Source organism: Lathamus discolor, chromosome 2 (assembly GCF_037157495.1).
Source record: "Lathamus discolor isolate bLatDis1 chromosome 2, bLatDis1.hap1, whole genome shotgun sequence".
Taxonomy (NCBI): Eukaryota; Metazoa; Chordata; class Aves; order Psittaciformes; family Psittacidae; genus Lathamus; species Lathamus discolor.
This window is the reverse complement of record NC_088885.1, coordinates 32,922,025-32,936,828: the sequence shown is the minus strand read 5'-3', so window position 1 is coordinate 32,936,828 and position 14,804 is coordinate 32,922,025.

Genomic DNA, 14,804 nt, shown 5'->3' with positions numbered 1-14,804 from the left:
CAGGAACATTTTGGCCTGGCTCTTCTGCTCTTTTAGCAAAATATAAACGTTCCTTCTCTACTCAGTCTGCTGCAGCTCACAGAGTGCTGGCACCAGAGTTGTTGTATTCAAATGGTCTTTTAGGAGAAAGAGTGAAGAGTGACAGCAACGTTTGTGTCACAGTTGCAAAGCTCACTGCGTGCTATAGATGATCAGCAGGAGCTTTTTTGCAAGGCTCTTCTGCTGTTTTAGCAGAGTCTAAATGTTCCTGCTGTACTCTCTCTGTTGCTGCTCAGCAGAGAGCGGGCACAGAGATGTTAGATTCAATAGGACTTTGAGTTAGGAAAGTGAGGAGGCACAGCAATACCTGTGTCCCAGTTGCAAAGCTGACTATTTGCTGAAGATACCCAGCAGGAGTTTTCCCTCCTGGCTCTCCGGCTGTGGGAGCAGAGGTCTAGGGCTCGTGTTCACCTGTCACTGCTGCTGTTCAAAGGAGAGAGGGCGCCAGAGATGACGGATGCAAACGGACTATTAGGAGATGAAGTGAGGAGTTGCAGCAACATGTTTTTCAGAGTTGCAAATCTCACTGTGCGCTGACGATGATCAGCAGGAACTTTTTGGCCTGGCTCTTCTGCTCTTTTAGCAGAGTCTAAATGTTCCTGCTCTATTCGCTCTGCTGCTGCTCAGAGAGAGCGGGCACTGGAGAGGTTGTATACAAACAGACTTTTAGGAGATAAAGTGACGAGCGACAACAGTGTATGTGTCACAGTCACAAAGGTCACTGTGTACTGAAGATGATCAGTGGGAACTTTGTGGACTGTCTCTTCTGCTGTTCCAGCATAGTCCAAACGTGCTATATTCTGCTGCTGCTCGTAAGGAGCGGGCACAGGAGATGTGGCATTCAATTGGACTTTCAGGTAGGAAAGTGAGGGGTGACAGCAATGTGTGTGACACAGTTTCAAAGCTCACTGTGTGCTGAAGATGCCCAGCCGAAGCTTTCCCTGCTGGCCTTTCGGCAGTGGGATTAGAGTCCAAGCGCTCGTGCTCCCCGTCACACTGCTCTTGGATTGAAAGAGGGCACCAGAAACGTTGGATTCAAATGCACTTTTAGGAGATAAAGTGAGGGGTGACAGCAATTTGAGATAAAGTGAGGAGTTACAGCAATGTGTGTTTCAGAGATGCAAGGCTCACTGTGTGCTGAAGATGATCAGCAGGAGCTTTTTTGCAAGGCTCTTCTGTGCTTTAGTACAGTCCAAACGTTCGTGCTCTATTCTCTGTGTTGCTGCTCAGCAGAGAGCGGGCACAGAGATGTTGGATTCAAGTGGTCTTTCAGGCAGGAAAGGGAGGAGTGAGAGCAATGTGTGTGGCAGAGTTGCAAAGCTCGCTGTACGCTGAAGAGGATCTGCAGGAACATTTTGGCCTGGCTCTTCTGCTCTTTTAGCAAAATATAAACGTTCCTTCTCTACTCAGTCTGCTGCAGCTCACAGAGTGCGGGCACCAGAGTTGTTGTATTCAAATGGCCTTTTAGGAGAAAGAGTGAAGAGTGACAGCAATGTTTGTGTCACAGTTGCAAAGCTCACTGCGTGCTATAGATGATCAGCAGGAGCTTTTTCGCAAGGCTCTTCTGCTTTTTTAACACAGTCTAAACATTCCTGCTCTACCTTTTCCTTTGCTGCTCAGCAGAGAGCGGGCACAGAGATGTTGGATTCAATTGGTCTTTCAGGGAGGAAAGGGAGGAGTGAGGGCAATGTGTTTTGCAGAGTTGCAAAGCTCGCTGTGCGCTGAAGGGGATCTGCAGGAACATTTTGGCCTGGCTCTTCTGCTCTTTTAGCAAAGTCTAAGCGTTCCTACTCTACTCACTCTGCTGTAGCTCACAGAGAGAGGGCAGTGGAGAGGTTGTATTCAAATGGTCTTTTTGGAGAAAGAGTGAGGAGTGACAGCAATGTTTGTGTCACAGTTACAAAGCTCACTGTGTGCTATGGACGATTAGCAGGAGCTTTTTTGCAAGGCTCTTCCGCTCTTTTAGCAGAGTCTAAACATTCCTGCTCTTCCCTTTCTGTTGCTGCTCAGCAGAGAGCGGTCGCAGAGATGTTGGTTTCAATTGGTCTTTCAGACAGGAAAGGGAGGAGTGACAGCAATGTGTGTAGCAGAGTTGCAGAGGTCGCTGTGCGCTGAAGATGATCTGCAGGAACATTTTGGCCTGGCTCTTCTGCTCTTTTAGCAAAGTCTAAGCATTCCTACTCTACTCACTCTGCTGCAGCTCACAGAGTGCGGGCACCAGAGTTGTTGTATTCAAATGGCCTTTTAGGAGAAAGAGTGAAGAGTGACAGCAATGTTTGTGTCACAGTTGCAAAGCTCACTGCGTGCTATAGATGATCAGCAGGAGCTTTTTCGCAAGGCTCTTCTGCTTTTTTAACACAGTCTAAACATTCCTGCTCTACCTTTTCTGTTGCTGCTCAGCAGAGAGCGGGCACACAGATGTTGGATTCAATTGGTCTTTCAGGCAGGAAAGGGACGAGTGAGGGCAATGTGTGTTGCAGAGTTGCAAAGCTCACTGTGTGCTGAAGATGATCAGTGGGAACTTTCTGGACCGTCTCTTCTGTTTCAGCAGAGTCCAAACGTAAGTGCTATATTCTGCTGCTGCTCACAAGGAGCAGGCACAGGAGATGTGGCATTCAATTGGACTTTCAGGTAGGAAAGTGATGGGTTACAGCAATGTGTGTGACACAGTTTCAAAGCTCACTGTGTGCTGAAGATGCCCAGCCGAAGCTTTCCCTGCTGGCCCTTCGGCTGTGGGATTAGAGTCCAAGGGCTCGTGCTCCCTGTCACACTGCTCTTGACTTGAAAGAGGGCACCAGAGATGTTGGATTCAAATGCACTTTTAGGCGATAAAGTGAGGAGTGACAGCAATGTGTGTTTCAGAGATGCAAGGCTCACTGTGTGCTGAAGATGATCAGCAGGAGCTTTTTTACGAGGCTCTTCTGTGCTTTAGTACAGTCCAAACGTTCGTGCTCTATTCTCTGTGTTGCTGCTCAGCAGAGAGCGGGCACAGAGATGTTGGATTCAAGTGGTCTTTCAGGCAGGAAAGGGAGGAGTGACAGCAATGTGTGTGGCAGAGTTGCAAAGCTTGCTGTACGCTGAAGATGATCTGCAGGAACATTTTGGCCTGGCTCTTCTGCTCTTTTAGCAAAATATAAACGTTCCTTCTCTACTCAGTCTGCTGCAGCTCACAGAGTGCTGGCACCAGAGTTGTTGTATTCAAATGGTCTTTTAGGAGAAAGAGTGAAGAGTGACAGCAACGTTTGTGTCACAGTTGCAAAGCTCACTGCGTGCTATAGATGATCAGCAGGAGCTTTTTTGCAAGGCTCTTCTGCTGTTTTAGCAGAGTCTAAATGTTCCTGCTGTACTCTCTCTGTTGCTGCTCAGCAGAGAGCGGGCACAGAGATGTTAGATTCAATAGGACTTTGAGTTAGGAAAGTGAGGAGGCACAGCAATACCTGTGTCCCAGTTGCAAAGCTGACTATTTGCTGAAGATACCCAGCAGGAGTTTTCCCTCCTGGCTCTCCGGCTGTGGGAGCAGAGGTCTAGGGCTCGTGTTCACCTGTCACTGCTGCTGTTCAAAGGAGAGAGGGCGCCAGAGATGACGGATGCAAACGGACTATTAGGAGATGAAGTGAGGAGTTGCAGCAACATGTTTTTCAGAGTTGCAAATCTCACTGTGCGCTGACGATGATCAGCAGGAACTTTTTGGCCTGGCTCTTCTGCTCTTTTAGCAGAGTCTAAACGTTCCTGCTCTATTCGCTCTGCTGCTGCTCAGAGAGAGCGGGCACTGGAGAGGTTGTATACAAACAGACTTTTAGGAGATAAAGTGACGAGCGACAACAGTGTATGTGTCACAGTCGCAAAGGTCACTGTGTACTGAAGATGATCAGTGGGAACTTTGTGGACTGTCTCTTCTGCTGTTCCAGCATAGTCCAAACGTGCTATATTCTGCTGCTGCTCGTAAGGAGCGGGCACAGGAGATGTGGCATTCAATTGGACTTTCAGGTAGGAAAGTGAGGGGTGACAGCAATGTGTGTGACACAGTTTCAAAGCTCACTGTGTGCTGAAGATGCCCAGCCGAAGCTTTCCCTGCTGGCCTTTCGGCAGTGGGATTAGAGTCCAAGCGCTCGTGCTCCCCGTCACACTGCTCTTGGATTGAAAGAGGGCACCAGAAACGTTGGATTCAAATGCACTTTTAGGAGATAAAGTGAGGGGTGACAGCAATTTGAGATAAAGTGAGGAGTTACAGCAATGTGTGTTTCAGAGATGCAAGGCTCACTGTGTGCTGAAGATGATCAGCAGGAGCTTTTTTGCAAGGCTCTTCTGTGCTTTAGTACAGTCCAAACGTTCGTGCTCTATTCTCTGTGTTGCTGCTCAGCAGAGAGCGGGCACAGAGATGTTGGATTCAAGTGGTCTTTCAGGCAGGAAAGGGAGGAGTGAGAGCAATGTGTGTGGCAGAGTTGCAAAGCTCGCTGTACGCTGAAGAGGATCTGCAGGAACATTTTGGCCTGGCTCTTCTGCTCTTTTAGCAAAATATAAACGTTCCTTCTCTACTCAGTCTGCTGCAGCTCACAGAGTGCGGGCACCAGAGTTGTTGTATTCAAATGGCCTTTTAGGAGAAAGAGTGAAGAGTGACAGCAATGTTTGTGTCACAGTTGCAAAGCTCACTGCGTGCTATAGATGATCAGCAGGAGCTTTTTCGCAAGGCTCTTCTGCTTTTTTAACACAGTCTAAACATTCCTGCTCTACCTTTTCTGTTGCTGCTCAGCAGAGAGCGGGCACAGAGATGTTGGATTCAATTGGTCTTTCAGGGAGGAAAGGGAGGAGTGAGGGCAATGTGTGTTGCAGAGTTGCAAAGCTCGCTGTGCGCTGAAGGGGATCTGCAGGAACATTTTGGCCTGGCTCTTCTGCTCTTTTAGCAAAGTCTAAGCGTTCCTACTCTACTCACTCTGCTGTAGCTCACAGAGAGAGGGCAGTGGAGAGGTTGTATTCAAATGGTCTTTTTGGAGAAAGAGTGAGGAGTGACAGCAATGTTTGTGTCACAGTTACAAAGCTCACTGTGTGCTATGGACGATTAGCAGGAGCTTTTTTGCAAGGCTCTTCCGCTCTTTTAGCAGAGTCTAAACATTCCTGCTCTTCCCTTTCTGTTGCTGCTCAGCAGAGAGCGGTCGCAGAGATGTTGGTTTCAATTGGTCTTTCAGACAGGAAAGGGAGGAGTGACAGCAATGTGTGTAGCAGAGTTGCAGAGGTCGCTGTGCGCTGAAGATGATCTGCAGGAACATTTTGGCCTGGCTCTTTTGCTCTTTTAGCAAAGTCTAAGCATTCCTACTCTACTCACTCTGCTGCAGCTCACAGAGTGCGGGCACCAGAGTTGTTGTATTCAAATGGCCTTTTAGGAGAAAGAGTGAAGAGTGACAGCAATGTTTGTGTCACAGTTGCAAAGCTCACTGCGTGCTATAGATGATCAGCAGGAGCTTTTTCGCAAGGCTCTTCTGCTTTTTTAACACAGTCTAAACATTCCTGCTCTACCTTTTCTGTTGCTGCTCAGCAGAGAGCGGGCACAGAGATGTTGGATTCAATTGGTCTTTCAGGCAGGAAAGGGACGAGTGAGGGCAATGTGTGTTGCAGAGTTGCAAAGCTCACTGTGTGCTGAAGATGATCAGTGGGAACTTTCTGGACCGTCTCTTCTGTTTCAGCAGAGTCCAAACGTAAGTGCTATATTCTGCTGCTGCTCACAAGGAGCAGGCACAGGAGATGTGGCATTCAATTGGACTTTCAGGTAGGAAAGTGATGGGTGACAGCAATGTGTGTGACACAGTTTCAAAGCTCACTGTGTGCTGAAGATGCCCAGCCGAAGCTTTCCCTGCTGGCCCTTCGGCTGTGGGATTAGAGTCCAAGGGCTCGTGCTCCCTGTCACACTGCTCTTGACTTGAAAGAGGGCACCAGAGATGTTGGATTCAAATGCACTTTTAGGCGATAAAGTGAGGAGTGACAGCAATGTGTGTTTCAGAGATGCAAGGCTCACTGTGTGCTAAAGATGATCAGCAGGAGCTTTTTTGCAAGGCTCTTCTGTGCTTTAGTACAGTCCAAACGTTCGTGCTCTATTCTCTGTGTTGCTGCTCAGCAGAGAGCGGGCACAGAGATGTTGGATTCAAGTGGTCTTTCAGGCAGGAAAGGGAGGAGTGACAGCAATGTGTGTGGCAGAGTTGCAAAGCTCGCTGTACGCTGAAGATGATCTGCAGGAACATTTTGGCCTGGCTCTTCTGCTCTTTTAGCAAAATATAAACGTTCCTTCTCTACTCAGTCTGCTGCAGCTCACAGAGTGCTGGCACCAGAGTTGTTGTATTCAAATGGTCTTTTAGGAGAAAGAGTGAAGAGTGACAGCAACGTTTGTGTCACAGTTGCAAAGCTCACTGCGTGCTATAGATGATCAGCAGGAGCTTTTTTGCAAGGCTCTTCTGCTGTTTTAGCAGAGTCTAAATGTTCCTGCTGTACTCTCTCTGTTGCTGCTCAGCAGAGAGCGGGCACAGAGATGTTAGATTCAATAGGACTTTGAGTTAGGAAAGTGAGGAGGCACAGCAATACCTGTGTCCCAGTTGCAAAGCTGACTATTTGCTGAAGATACCCAGCAGGAGTTTTCCCTCCTGGCTCTCCGGCTGTGGGAGCAGAGGTCTAGGGCTCGTGTTCACCTGTCACTGCTGCTGTTCAAAGGAGAGAGGGCGCCAGAGATGACGGATGCAAACGGACTATTAGGAGATGAAGTGAGGAGTTGCAGCAACATGTTTTTCAGAGTTGCAAATCTCACTGTGCGCTGACGATGATCAGCAGGAACTTTTTGGCCTGGCTCTTCTGCTCTTTTAGCAGAGTCTAAACGTTCCTGCTCTATTCGCTGTGCTGCTGCTCAGAGAGAGCGGGCACTGGAGAGGTTGTATACAAACAGACTTTTAGGAGATAAAGTGACGAGCGACAACAGTGTATGTGTCACAATCACAAAGGTCACTGTGTACTGAAGATGATCAGTGGGAACTTTGTGGACTTTCTCTTCTGCTGTTCCAGCGTAGTCCAAACGTGCTATATTCTGCTGCTGCTCACAAGGAGCAGGCACAGGAGATGTGGCATTCAATTGGACTTTCAGGTAGGAAAGTGAGGGGTGACAGCAATGTGTGTGACACAGTTTCAAAGCTCACTGTGTGCTGAAGATGCCCAGCCGAAGCTTTCCCTGCTGGCCTTTCGGCAGTGGGATTAGAGTCCAAGCGCTCGTGCTCCCCGTCACACTGCTCTTGGATTGAAAGAGGGCACCAGAAACGTTGGATTCAAATGCACTTTTAGGCGATAAAGTGAGGAGTGACAGCAATTTGAGATAAAGTGAGGAGTTACAGCAATGTGTGTTTCAGAGATGCAAGGCTCACTGTGTGCTGAGGATTATCAGCAGGAGCTTTTTTGCAAGGCTCTTCTGTGCTTTAGTACAGTCCAAACGTTCGTGCTCTATTCTCTGTGTTGCTGCTCAGCAGAGAGCGGGCACAGAGATGTTGGATTCAAGTGGTCTTTCAGGCAGGAAAGGGAGGAGTGACAGCAATGTGTGTGGCAGAGTTGCAAAGCTCGCTGTACGCTGAAGAGGATCTGCAGGAACATTTTGGCCTGGCTCTTCTGCTCTTTTAGCAAGTCTAAGCGTTCCTACTCTACTCACTCTGCTGTAGCTCACAGAGAGAGGGCAGTGGAGAGGTTGTATTCAAATGGTCTTTTAGGAGAAAGAGTGAGGAGTGACAGCAATGTTTGTGTCACAGTTGCAAAGCTCACTGTGTGCTATAGACGATTAGCAGGAGCTTTTTTGCAAGGCCCTTCCGCTCTTTTAGCAGAGTCTAAACATTCCCGCTCTTCCCTTTCTGTTGCTGCTCAGCAGAGAGCGGTTGCAGAGATGTTGGTTTCAATTGGTCTTTCAGACAGGAAAGGGAGGAGTGACAGCAATGTGTGTAGCAGAGTTGCAGAGGTCGCTGTGCGCTGAAGATGATCTGCAGGAACATTTTGGCCTGCCTCTTCTGCTCTTTTAGCAAAATATAAACGTTCCTTCTCTACTCAGTCTGCTGCAGCTCACAGAGTGCTGGCTCCAGAGTTGTTGTATTCAAATGGTCTTTTAGGAGAAAGAGTGAAGAGTGACAGCAACGTTTGTGTCACAGTTGCAAAGCTCACTGCGTGCTATAGATGATCAGCAGGAGCTTTTTTGCAACGCTCTTCTGCTGTTTTAGCAGAGTCTAAATGTTCCTGCTGTACTCTCTCTGTTGCTGCTCAGCAGAGAGCGGGCACAGAGATGTTAGATTCAATAGGACTTTGAGTTAGGAAAGTCTGGAGGCACAGCAATACCTGTGTCCCAGTTGCAAAGCTGACTATTTGCTGAAGATACCCAGCAGGAGCTTTCCCTCCTGGCTCTCCGGCTGTGGGAGCAGAGGTCTAGGGCTCGTGTTCACCTGTCACTGCTGCTGTTCAAAGGAGAGAGGGCGCCAGAGATGACGGATGCAAACGGACTATTAGGAGATGAAGTGAGGAGTTGCAGCAACATGTTTTTCAGAGTTGCAAATCTCACTGTGCGCTGACGATGATCAGCAGGAACTTTTTGGCCTGGCTCTTCTGCTCTTTTAGCAGAGTCTAAACGTTCCTGCTCTATTCGCTCTGCTGCTGCTCAGAGAGAGCGGGCACTGGAGAGGTTGTATACAAACAGACTTTTAGGAGATAAAGTGACGAGCGACAACAGTGTATGTGTCACAGTTGCAAAGGTCACTGTGTACTGAAGATGATCAGTGGGAACTTTGTGGCCTGTCTCTTCTGTTTCAGCAGAGTCCAAACGTAAGTGCTATATTCTGCTGCTGCTCACAAGGAGCAGGCACAGGAGATGTGGCATTCAATTGGACTTTCAGGTAGGAAAGTGAGGGGTGACAGCAATGTGTGTGACACAGTTTCAAAGCTCACTGTGTGCTGAAGATGCCCAGCCGAAGCTTTCCCTGCTGGCCTTTCGGCAGTGGGATTAGAGTCCAAGCGCTCGTGCTCCCCGTCACACTGCTCTTGAATTGAAAGAGGGCACCAGAAACGTTGGATTCAAATGCACTTTTAGGAGATAAAGTGAGGGGTGACAGCAATTTGAGATAAAGTGAGGAGTTACAGCAATGTGTGTTTCAGAGATGCAAGGCTCACTGTGTGCTGAGGATTATCAGCAGGAGCTTTTTTGCAAGGCTCTTCTGTGCTTTAGTACAGTCCAAACGTTCGTGCTCTATTCTCTGTGTTGCTGCTCAGCAGAGAGCGGGCACAGAGATGTTGGATTCAAGTGGTCTTTCAGGCAGGAAAGGGAGGAGTGACAGCAATGTGTGTGGCAGAGTTGCAAAGCTCGCTGTACGCTGAAGAGGATCTGCAGGAACATTTTGGCCTGGCTCTTCTGCTCTTTTAGCAAGTCTAAGCGTTCCTACTCTACTCACTCTGCTGTAGCTCACAGAGAGAGGGCAGTGGAGAGGTTGTATTCAAATGGTCTTTTAGGAGAAAGAGTGAGGAGTGACAGCAATGTTTGTGTCACAGTTGCAAAGCTCACTGTGTGCTATAGACGATTAGCAGGAGCTTTTTTGCAAGGCCCTTCCGCTCTTTTAGCAGAGTCTAAACATTCCCGCTCTTCCCTTTCTGTTGCTGCTCAGCAGAGAGCGGTCGCAGAGATGTTGGTTTCAATTGGTCTTTCAGACAGGAAAGGGAGGAGTGACAGCAATGTGTGTAGCAGAGTTGCAGAGGTCGCTGTGCGCTGAAGATGATCTGCAGGAACATTTTGGCCTGCCTCTTCTGCTCTTTTAGCAAAATATAAACGTTCCTTCTCTACTCAGTCTGCTGCAGCTCACAGAGTGCTGGCTCCAGAGTTGCTGTATTCAAATGGTCTTTTAGGAGAAAGAGTGAAGAGTGACAGCAACGTTTGTGTCACAGTTGCAAAGCTCACTGCGTGCTATAGATGATCAGCAGGAGCTTTTTTGCAACGCTCTTCTGCTGTTTTAGCAGAGTCTAAATGTTCCTGCTGTACTCTCTCTGTTGCTGCTCAGCAGAGAGCGGGCACAGAGATGTTAGATTCAATAGGACTTTGAGTTAGGAAAGTCAGGAGGCACAGCAATACCTGTGTCCCAGTTGCAAAGCTGACTATTTGCTGAAGATACCCAGCAGGAGCTTTCCCTCCTGGCTCTCCGGCTGTGGGAGCAGAGGTCTAGGGCTCGTGTTCACCTGTCACTGCTGCTGTTCAAAGGAGAGAGGGCGCCAGAGATGACGGATGCAAACGGACTATTAGGAGATGAAGTGAGGAGTTGCAGCAACATGTTTTTCAGAGTTGCAAATCTCACTGTGCGCTGACGATGATCAGCAGGAACTTTTTGGCCTGGCTCTTCTGCTCTTTTAGCAGAGTCTAAACGTTCCTGCTCTATTCGCTCTGCTGCTGCTCAGAGAGAGCGGGCACTGGAGAGGTTGTATACAAACAGACTTTTAGGAGATAAAGTGACGAGCGACAACAGTGTATGTGTCACAGTTGCAAAGGTCACTGTGTACTGAAGATGATCAGTGGGAACTTTGTGGCCTGTCTCTTCTGTTTCAGCAGAGTCCAAACGTAAGTGCTATATTCTGCTGCTGCTCACAAGGAGCAGGCACAGGAGATGTGGCATTCAATTGGACTTTCAGGTAGGAAAGTGAGGGGTGACAGCAATGTGTGTGACACAGTTTCAAAGCTCACTGTGTGCTGAAGATGCCCAGCCGAAGCTTTCCCTGCTGGCCTTTCGGCAGTGGGATTAGAGTCCAAGCGCTCGTGCTCCCCGTCACACTGCTCTTGAATTGAAAGAGGGCACCAGAAACGTTGGATTCAAATGCACTTTTAGGAGATAAAGTGAGGGGTGACAGCAATTTGAGATAAAGTGAGGAGTTACAGCAATGTGTGTTTCAGAGATGCAAGGCTCACTGTGTGCTGAGGATTATCAGCAGGAGCTTTTTTGCAAGGCTCTTCTGTGCTTTAGTACGGTCCAAACGTTCGTGCTCTATTCTCTGTGTTGCTGCTCAGCAGAGAGCGGGCACAGAGATGTTGGATTCAAGTGGTCTTTCAGGCAGGAAAGGGAGGAGTGAGAGCAATGTGTGTGGCAGAGTTGCAAAGCTCGCTGTACGCTGAAGAGGATCTGCAGGAACATTTTGGCCTGGCTCTTCTGCTCTTTTAGCAAAATATACATGTTCCTTCTCTACTCAGTCTGCTGCAGCTCACAGAGTGCTGGCACCAGAGTTGTTGTATTCAAATGGTCTTTTAGGAGAAAGAGTGAAGAGTGACAGCAATGTTTGTGTCACAGTTGCAAAGCTCACTGCGTGCCATAGATGATCAGCAGGAGCTTTTTCGCAAGGCTCTTCTGCTTTTTTAACACAGTCTAAACATTCCTGCTTTACCTTTCCTGTTGCTGCTCAGCAGAGAGCGGGCACAGAGATGTTGGATTCAATTGGTCTTTCAGGGAGGAAAGGGAGGAGTGAGGGCAATGTGTGTTGCAGAGTTGCAAAGCTCGCTGTGCGCAGAAGAGGATCTGCAGGAACATTTTGGCCTGGCTGTTCTGCTCTTTTAGCAAAGTCTAAGCGTTCCTACTCTACTCACTCTGCTGTAGCTCACAGAGAGAGGGCAGTGGAGAGGTTGTATTCAAATGGTCTTTTTGGAGAAAGAGTGAGGAGTGACAGCAATGTTTGTGTCACAGTTGCAAAGCTCACTGTGTGCTATGGACGATTCGCAGGAGCTTTTTTGCAAGGCTCTTCCGCTCTTTTAGCAGAGTCTAAACATTCCTGCTCTTCCCTTTCTCTTGCTGCTCAGCAGAGAGCGGTCGCAGAGATGTTGGTTTCAATTGGTCTTTCAGACAGGAAAGGGAGGAGTGACAGCAATGTGTGTAGCAGAGTTGCAGAGGTCGCTGTGCGCTGAAGATGATCTGCAGGAACATTTTGGCCTGGCTCTTCTGCTCTTTTAGCAAAGTCTAAGCATTCCTACTCTACTCACTCTGCTGCAGCTCACAGAGTGCGGGCACCAGAGTTGTTGTATTCAAATGGCCTTTTAGGAGAAAGAGTGAAGAGTGACAGCAATGTTTGTGTCACAGTTGCAAAGCTCACTGCGTGCTATAGATGATCAGCAGGAGCTTTTTCGCAAGGCTCTTCTGCTTTTTTAACACAGTCTAAACATTCCTGCTCTACCTTTTCTGTTGCTGCTCAGCAGAGAGCGGGCACAGAGATGTTGGATTCAATTGGTCTTTCAGGCAGGAAAGGGACGAGTGAGGGCAATGTGTGTTGCAGAGTTGCAAAGCTCACTGTGTGCTGAAGATGATCAGTGGGATCTTTCTGGACCGTCTCTTCTGTTTCAGCAGAGTCCAAACGTAAGTGCTATATTCTGCTGCTGCTCACAAGGAGCAGGCACAGGAGATGTGGCATTCAATTGGACTTTCAGGTAGGAAAGTGATGGGTTACAGCAATGTGTGTGACACAGTTTCAAAGCTCACTGTGTGCTGAAGATGCCCAGCCGAAGCTTTCCCTGCTGGCCCTTCGGCTGTGGGATTAGAGTCCAAGGGCTCGTGCTCCCTGTCACACTGCTCTTGACTTGAAAGAGGGCACCAGAGATGTTGGATTCAAATGCACTTTTAGGCGATAAAGTGAGGAGTGACAGCAATGTGTGTTTCAGAGATGCAAGGCTCACTCTGTGCTAAAGATGATCAGCAGGAGCTTTTTTACAAGGCTCTTCTGTGCTTTAGTACAGTCCAAACGTTCGTGCTCTATTCTCTGTGTTGCTGCTCAGCAGAGAGCGGGCACAGAGATGTTGGATTCAAGTGGTCTTTCAGGCAGGAAAGGGAGGAGTGACAGCAATGTGTGTGGCAGAGTTGCAAAGCTCGCTGTACGCTGAAGATGATCTGCAGGAACATTTTGGCCTGGCTCTTCTGCTCTTTTAGCAAAATATAAACGTTCCTTCTCTACTCAGTCTGCTGCAGCTCACAGAGTGCTGGCTCCAGAGTTGTTGTATTCAAATGGTCTTTTAGGAGAAAGAGTGAAGAGTGACAGCAACGTTTGTGTCACAGTTGCAAAGCTCAATGCGTGCTATAGATGATCAGCAGGAGCTTTTTTGCAAGGCTCTTCTGCTGTTTTAGCAGAGTCTAAATGTTCCTGCTGTACTCTCTCTGTTGCTGCTCAGCAGAGAGCGGGCACAGAGATGTTAGATTCAATAGGACTTTGAGTTAGGAAAGTGAGGAGGCACAGCAATACCTGTGTCCCAGTTGCAAAGCTGACTATTTGCTGAAGATACCCAGCAGGAGTTTTCCCTCCTGGATCTCCGGCTGTGGGAGCAGAGGTCTAGGGCTCGTGTTCACCTGTCACTGCTGCTGTTCAAAGGAGAGAGGGCGCCAGAGATGACGGATGCAAACGGACTATTAGGAGATGAAGTGAGGAGTTGCAGCAACATGTTTTTCAGAGTTGCAAATCTCACTGTGCGCTGACGATGATCAGCAGGAACTTTTTGGCCTGGCTCTTCTGCTCTTTTAGCAGAGTCTAAACGTTCCTGCTCTATTCGCTCTGCTGCTGCTCAGAGAGAGCGGGCACTGGAGAGGTTGTATACAAACAGACTTTTAGGAGATAAAGTGACGAGCGACAACAGTGTATGTGTCACAGTCACAAAGGTCACTGTGTACTGAAGATGATCAGTGGGAACTTTGTGGACTGTCTCTTCTGCTGTTCCAGCATAGTCCAAACGTGCTATATTCTGCTGCTGCTCGTAAGGAGCGGGCACAGGAGATGTGGCATTCAATTGGACTTTCAGGTAGGAAAGTGAGGGGTGACAGCAATGTGTGTGACACAGTTTCAAAGCTCACTGTGTGCTGAAGATGCCCAGCCGAAGCTTTCCCTGCTGGCCTTTCGGCAGTGGGATTAGAGTCCAAGCGCTCGTGCTCCCCGTCACACTGCTCTTGGATTGAAAGAGGGCACCAGAAACGTTGGATTCAAATGCACTTTTAGGAGATAAAGTGAGGGGTGACAGCAATTTGAGATAAAGTGAGGAGTTACAGCAATGTGTGTTTCAGAGATGCAAGGCTCACTGTGTGCTGAGGATGATCAGCAGGAGCTTTTTTGCAAGGCTCTTCTGTGCTTTAGTACAGTCCAAACGTTCGTGCTCTATTCTCTGTGTTGCTGCTCAGCAGAGAGCGGGCACAGAGATGTTGGATTCAAGTGGTCTTTCAGGCAGGAAAGGGAGGAGTGAGAGCAATGTGTGTGGCAGAGTTGCAAAGCTCGCTGTACGCTGAAGATGATCTGCAGGAACATTTTGGCCTGGCTCTTCTGCTCTTTTAGCAAAATATAAACGTTCCTTCTCTACTCAGTCTGCTGCAGCTCACAGAGTGCGGGCACCAGAGTTGTTGTATTCAAATGGCCTTTTAGGAGAAAGAGTGAAGAGTGACAGCAATGTTTGTGTCACAGTTGCAAAGCTCACTGCGTGCTATAGATGATCAGCAGGAGCTTTTTCGCAAGGCTCTTCTGCTTTTTTAACACAGTCTAAACATTCCTGCTCTACCTTTTCTGTTGCTGCTCAGCAGAGAGCGGGCACAGAGATGTTGGATTCAATTGGTCTTTCAGGGAGGAAAGGGAGGAGTGAGGGCAATGTGTGTTGCAGAGTTGCAAAGCTCGCTGTGCGCTGAAGGGGATCTGCAGGAACATTTTGGCCTGGCTCTTCTGCTCTTTTAGCAAAGTCTAAGCGTTCCTACTCTACTCACTCTGCTGTAGCTCACAGAGAGAGGGCA